The sequence below is a fragment of the Brassica napus genome, unplaced genomic scaffold (assembly GCF_020379485.1).
Source record: "Brassica napus cultivar Da-Ae unplaced genomic scaffold, Da-Ae ScsIHWf_1410;HRSCAF=1992, whole genome shotgun sequence".
Classification (NCBI taxonomy): Eukaryota; Viridiplantae; Streptophyta; class Magnoliopsida; order Brassicales; family Brassicaceae; genus Brassica; species Brassica napus.
Genome location: NW_026014824.1, coordinates 136329 through 143526, shown reverse-complemented (window position 1 = coordinate 143526; position 7198 = coordinate 136329).

The window sequence follows — 7198 nt, the reverse complement described above, 5'->3', positions numbered from 1 at the left end:
CGGATGGACGGATTGGTCTTCGGGACGATCCGGACTGTTCGTGTGTTCTGTTTATCTATTCTGGACTGTCTATCTGATTCTAAGTCAAGGGGTGGTTGGTTGAATGACTTAGGATTCGGTAGGCAGGGTTTATATATTTTTATAAGTATATTGTCCGAGGTTTATCTATGTTCTAGGAACCAAGCCAAGCATTGTAGAATCGACCAGTTCTATTTTCGGTTATGATTAATGCTTATCTGGTTGTGGTTTCAGGAACTAAGGATGGTTCTGGTCAAGCCAAGGAGCCGTGAAGGCTCGGTCAGTGAGAGGCTGTGTAACGTATGGTTAGATGATGCTAGGGATGAACTAGTGATTGTCTATGAAACGATTAAGAAGTTGTGTATCGGATCTCATGTTTCTAAGTAATACATTTTATACACATTTATATTCCGCTGTGCTATCTGTTCAATTGTTTTAGAACCTCGGATTCGAACATGACTTAGTAAATGAAAGACATAAAATGAATCAAACAAGCAAGGGATTGATTAAGTAGCAAATGGGTCCAGTTTCGTCGAGAGGCCGGATTCGGGTGTTACAGACCCGGACGGGATTCCGCTGGTTAAAGAGTTTGAGGATGTGTTTCGGGCACTACAGGGCATTCCCCCTAATAGGGCTGACCCGTTCATAATAGAACTAGAACCAGGGACGGCCCCAATGTCCAAAAGTCCATATCGTATGGCTCCGGCCGAGATGGCCGAGCTAAAGAAGCAACTGGAAGAGTTGTTGGACAAAGGGTTCATACGACCAAGTGTCTCGCCTTGGGGAGCACCAGTTCTTTTTGTGAAGAAAAAGGATGGTAGCTTAAGGCTGTGTATTGATTACCGAGGGTTGAATAGGGTTACTGTGAAGAACAAGTACTCATTACCCAGAATTGATGAGCTGTTGGATCAGCTCAAAGGGGCCAAATGGTTTTCCAAGATTGATTTAGCCTCAGGGTATCATCAGATCCCAATTGAGCCTAATGATATCAGGAAGACGGCGTTCCGGACCAGGTATGGCCACTATGAGTTTGTGGTTATGGCATTTGGTCTAACCAATGCACCAGCTGCATTCTTGGATGAATTTGTAATCATCTTCATAGATGACATACTTGTATATTCCAGAAACAAGGAAGACCATGAGAAGCATCTCAGGGCCGTACTAGGACGTTTGAGGGAACAGAAACTCTTTGCCAAACTAAGCAAGTGTAGTTTCTGGCAGAAGAGCATTGGGTTCCTCGGACACATTGTGTCTGATCAGGGCGTGTCAGTAGATCCGGAGAAGGTTCACACTATACGAGATTGGCCGCAGCCTAAAATGCTACTGAGGTTAGGAGTTTCCTAGGGCTGGCCAGCTACTACAGAAAGTATGTCAAGGGGTTAGTGAGTTTGGCTCAACCCATGACACGACTTACAGGCAAGGATGTGAAGTTTGCCTGGAATGAAGGGTGTGAGAAGTGTTTCTCAGCTCTAAAGGATATGCTGACGAATGCACCAATATTGGTATTGCCGGAGGCAGATCAACCTTATGTGGTCTATACGGATGCGTCCATCACTGGGTTGGGGTGCGTCCTGACTCAACATGGGAAGGTGATTGCTTATGCTTCGAGACAGCTGAGAAAGCATGAAGGGAATTATCCGACCCATGATCTAGAGATGGCAGCCGTGGTGTTTGCTTTGAAGATATGGAGATCGTATATGTACGGAGCCAAAGTCCAGATTCTCACTGATCATAAGAGCTTGAATTACATTTTCGCTCAGCCTGAGTTGAACTTGAGACAAATAAGATGGATGGAGTTTGTTGGTGATTATGATCTGGACATAGTATACCATCCAGGCAAGGCAACCTAGTGGCTGATGCCTTAAGCCGGAGACGGGCAGAGGTCTCGGCCGAAAGAGAAGTGGATGAACTATAAGGGATGGTTCGGTCATTACATCTAAATACCTTGGTTGGACGTGATGAGCCATTGGGATTAGAGGCAGTGAATCAGGCCGATCTACTTACCAGGATACAGCAGGCCCAGAGTTTGGATGAGAACTTGCAGAAAGTGGCTCTTAACGACAAGACGGAGTATCAGATCACAAGCAACGGAACAATCTTGGTGAATGGCCGAGTAAGTGTTCCAAAAAGCAAGGAGCTTAAAGAAGAGATTATGAGTCAGGCTCATAAGTCAAAGTTCTCAGTCCAACCTGGGCTGAATAAGATGTATAGGGATTTAAAAAGGTACTATCACTGGGTAAGGATTAAAACAGATGTGGCCGAGTGGGTGGCGAGGTGTCCTACTTGCCAGTTTGTGAAGGCCGAACATCAAGTGCCCAATGGTATGCTCCAGAATCTCCCCATACCAGAGTGGAAGTGGGATCACATCACAATGGATTTTGTGACCGGTTTTCCTACGACCAGGAACCAAAAGGATGCGGTTTGGGTGGTGGTTGACAGACTAACCAAGTCGGCCCACTTCTTACCAATACAGAAAGGAGATGGAGTGGATCAGATCGTGAGGATTTACTTGGACGAGATAGTACGTCTGCATGGAGTGCCGGCTAGTATTGTCTCGGACAGAGACCCTAGGTTCACCTCTTACTTCTGGCAGGCTTTTCAAAAAGCCTTAGGAACAAGAATGAACATGAGCACAGCCTATCATCCTCAGACGGATGGGCAATCAGAGAGGACAATCCAGACATTGGAGGACATGTTAAGGGCCGTGGTGTTGGATTGGGGCGACTCATGGGAAAAGCATCTACCCTTGGTCGAGTTTGCCTACAACAACAGTTTCCATACTAGCATTGGGATGTCACCTTATGAAGCACTGTATGGACGGCCTAGAAGGACGCCATTCTGCAGGACGCCATTATGCAGGACGCCATTATGCTGGACCCAAGTGGGGGGGGAGGAGCATGTTGGGTCCTGAGATAGTGGAAGAAACCACTGAGAAAATAAGGTTCTTAAAGGAGAAAATGAAAGAAGCACAAGATCGTCAAAAGAGTTATGCAGATAGACGGATGAAACATCTTGAGTTTGAAGATGAAGACTTGGTCTATCTCAAGATGATCACATTCAAAGGGAGGGCTAGAGTTTCTGGCAGAAGAAAACTAGACCCTAGGTACTTGGGTCCATTCAGAATCATAGAAAGAGTTGGGGAGTTGGCTTATAAGTTGGAACTGCCACCAGCCATGGATGCGTTCCATAACGTGTTTCATGTGTCCCAACTCCGAAAATGTTTGTCTGATCAGGACATAGTACTACCCGAGATCCATACAGATTTGGGTAAGAATCTGACTCTAGAGACGAGGCTGGTCCTCATAGTGGATCGAACAGAAAAGAGAACAAGGAAGAAGACCATTCCCATGATCAAGGTCGTGTGGGAATACAATGGCAAGGATGAAATCACTTGGGAAACAGAGGTCGTGTGCTGACGGACACACACGGACAGCCATGGACGTTATGTGTGTGCTGACGGACAGCCACGGACGTCCTGTGTGTGCTGGCGGACACCCACAGACGTCCTGTGTGTACTGAACAGACAGCCCATGTGGGCCAAAATCACCCAAACAGTCTGTCATGTCCCCGGTCCGAGATAGGGTCGTTGGGACGAGCCATGGTGCGGGGAGACGCACCAGTCAGGTCATTAGACCAGTAGACAAGCGTATCATGGCTCAGACATAGGGTTAAGGGCATCAAAGTGTTGAGACTTAACCAGGGTGAAGAAAAAATGGGTTTAATAGAGCTGGACGAGTGATGTGGGAGCTGGACGGGGCCGAGCTTGGGCAGCTCAGGGAAGCTTAATGGGAGCTTAGTCAGTATGCATCAGCTCGTGGAGCTATAAGGACTAGCTCACTCAGCTGGGACCAGCTAGTAGTCAGCTCAATTCAGTTGGGCCGAGTGTTCATGTCCGGGACCGTTGGGGCGGTTAAAAGGATGGTTATGGTGGTTCGGTTAGATGGTGTGGCCACGGTATGGACGGTCAGTTAAAGGTCTTGGCCTTGGTTTCAGGATAGAGAACCGGCAGGGACAGGAGCAGTTGGAGGTAGTTGAGGACCGGTTGGGGGCAGTTATTGCCGAACGGTTGCAAGGGAGAGAGAGACACCTTTTCGGTTACAACTCCCACCCCTTCGGCCCCATGGCAGTTCCGACTCCCTCTCTCTATAAATACTGAGCCCTGGATCCAGAATTTGACACAGAATTCTTGAGGGGAACCTCTGCCAAAATCGTGAGAGACAAACACCAAAAAGAGAAGAGAGAACCGGCGATCCAAGGAGAGAACCGGCGAGAGGCTTGGCTGTTCCAGGAGAAACCGGATCGTGGGAAGCAAGGCCTGAGGAGATGGATACCAGACAGAGAGACAGAGAGAAGGACAAAGTGAAGGAGATGGCGCCTGGGGAGAGAACACCTAAGGTCAGTGGTGTGGACGGCAAGCGATCGGCCTTAGCCGGCTGATGATTCGATCGGGCTTGTGGCCGGTTTGCTATGCGCCTACATCTACTCTCTCTATCTCTTTAGATTTGCTTGTCCTATCAGATTATTGTGTTTGTTTGTTCTGGTCATACAGGGAACACAGAACCAAGGCCCTGGCCGGTTCAGTATCCAAGTCCTTGGCCTTTGGCCGGACTATTCATGGTCGGATTTGGACGTTCTAGTGTGTTTCGTTGGAAACTGTTTATGGGAATCTCTTAGTTGGGATTTATCAAGGATTATCATGAATTTTAATTAGTTTTTGGGAATTTATTTGAGTATGTTGGTTTGGACAGGTTATAGATTCTAAGTAGCCGAACCATGCTTATCTAGACTTGATGTTAGGATATCGGCCATATGAATGTGCATTGTGTCTTGTGTGGTTTCAGGATCGGACATGGACCGTGGTAAGGGAAAGGCACCGTGAAGACTCAGGCCATGGGAAGATGTGTGGTGAATGGGTCATTGTAGATAGATGTGAAATACTGATAGCCTATTGTGCAACTTGTGAACTTATGTTAGACTAAGTGTGTATAACTTATTAGGACGAACCTAAGAATGATGTATGAATCTCAGTTTATATTTATACAATTGATTTTCCCCTTATGTTTCCTTGTTTAGATTGATTGTATTGAACCTCAGTTGAAATGAATTGAATTTAGAAAGATAAGACTTAAAACTTGGTTCACTCGGACTTAGATTGAAAGGTTAAGGCCGCAGATCAGTTTGGGCTTAAGAGCCGGGATCGGGTCTTACAAGTCGGTATCAGAGCATGCTTGATTCTAGGATTGGTTTGGGTTATGTGTTCACCACACGTCCGGCTGCTTGGTCTCACGGGTTGTTTGTGTTTGTTTGGTTTGATGTTGTTTTGCTTAGTTCTAATCATGAGATGAGGTTTATACGTTTGGACTAACACTAAGTGTTTTTGCCTAAGGGAACTAAGCGGACTAAGTCCCGGAAGGGCAAGGAAGCGGCTGGTGGTTCTGGACCGGTCATAGGAGATGGGGCCAACCCCACTCAAGTGTTACCAACCCAGACGGGGCTGGTTAATGAGAAGACCGGGGAACCCTTCGCGACGTTCCTGCCTACTGAGGTTCAGGTTGATAACCTGGGTGAGCAACAACAAGAGGGACGGGAGGAGGAAGGTGATTCCTCCCATGTAGGAGACGAGACCGGACCTGGAGATGGGGCGGAGGAGTTGGCCGAGCCATCTATGCGGGAGGTGACGGATGTGGTTAAGGCCATGGGCACTCAGATGTTGGCTTTCACGCATGAATTTACCCCTTTTTTGAACTCATCGGTTGGCCAGATCACCCCAGCTCAGGCCACGGTTCAGGCAACTCAGAGAGCAGCTAGGACAGCTGGGACAGCAGCTGGTGTAGCTCGTGCAGCTGCACAAGTAGCTCGAACAGCTGCCAGGACAGCCGAGGACCGAGCTTCGGTCGAAGCTGAGGTAATGGAGATTGATCTACCAGCTCATCCAGTTAGGAGAGTGGATTACTTGAGCCTTCTAGCTCACATCTCCAAGCTGGGTACGAAGCAGTTTGCTTGTAGTTCTGATCCCATTGAGGCAGACGAGTGGAGGAGCAGATTGGCTCGGAATTTCAGCTCAACTCGTTGCCCAGAGGAGTACAAAAAGGACATTGTGGTTCACTTCCTGGAAGGTGACACACATAACTGGTGGTTAGCTCTAGACAAACGCACCAATGGGACAATTGAGCGGTTCTCAAACTTCGAGGTGGAGTTCAACCACAAATACTTCTCGGCTGAAGCTTGGGACCGTCTGGAGTCTCAGTTCCTAGACTTGACTCAAGGACGCATGACAATACGTGAGTACGAAGAGAAGTTCAACCGGCTCAGACGATATGTGGGCAAGGAGTTGGAGGAGGAGACGGTACAGATACGTAGGTTTGTTCGAGGCCTAAGGGTCGAACTTCGAACCTATTGCTCCGTTGGTCACTTCTAGACAGTGTCTGAACTGGTGGAACGCATGGCTATGGTGGAGACTAACTTCGCTGAAGAGGCCAAGCTGAAGTCTAGGGGCCACACGGCTTCTAGTGGATCCGGAAGCGACCGGAAGAGAAAGAGGGACACGGCCGAAGGGGGCAAGGCCTCAAGTGATAGGCCGGAGTGTCCTTCATGCAGAAGGCATCACGGTGGAGAGTGTTGGAAGGCAAAGGGGGCTTGCACCCGTTGTGGCAAGATGGGCCACTTTGCTCGAGACTGTCCTGGACGGTCAGAGAACCGTGGACAGGGCTTGGGGAGTGACCCCAGAAGCTGTCATTACTGCAGCAAGACGGGACACCTACGCTGGGAATGTCCCAAGATGCAAGCTGAGGCTAAAGGACGTGGGGAGGCCAGCAAGCCAAGCCAGACCCGAGGTCAGACCTCAGCACCGCGTGTGTATGAACTGACCAAGGACGCAGCAGAGGCTGGACCATCACTGGTAACATTCTAGATCCATTCTTTTTCAATTCAGTAGATTGGCATGGTACATAACTTAGAATGGATTAGATGATTAGAAAAGGGGGGTCTTATGTAGGGACCCTATGTATTGGTGGTGTGGAAACACACGTACTGTTTGATACTGGAGCTACACACAGCTTTGTGAGCCCAGATATGATCGGAAAAGGGTTGTTCCAGATGGGAACGGAGGATGATCCTTGCATAGTGAATGCGGCCGGTGGGCAAGTAATGCATTCATTAGGGCGAGTAAAGGATATCCCAA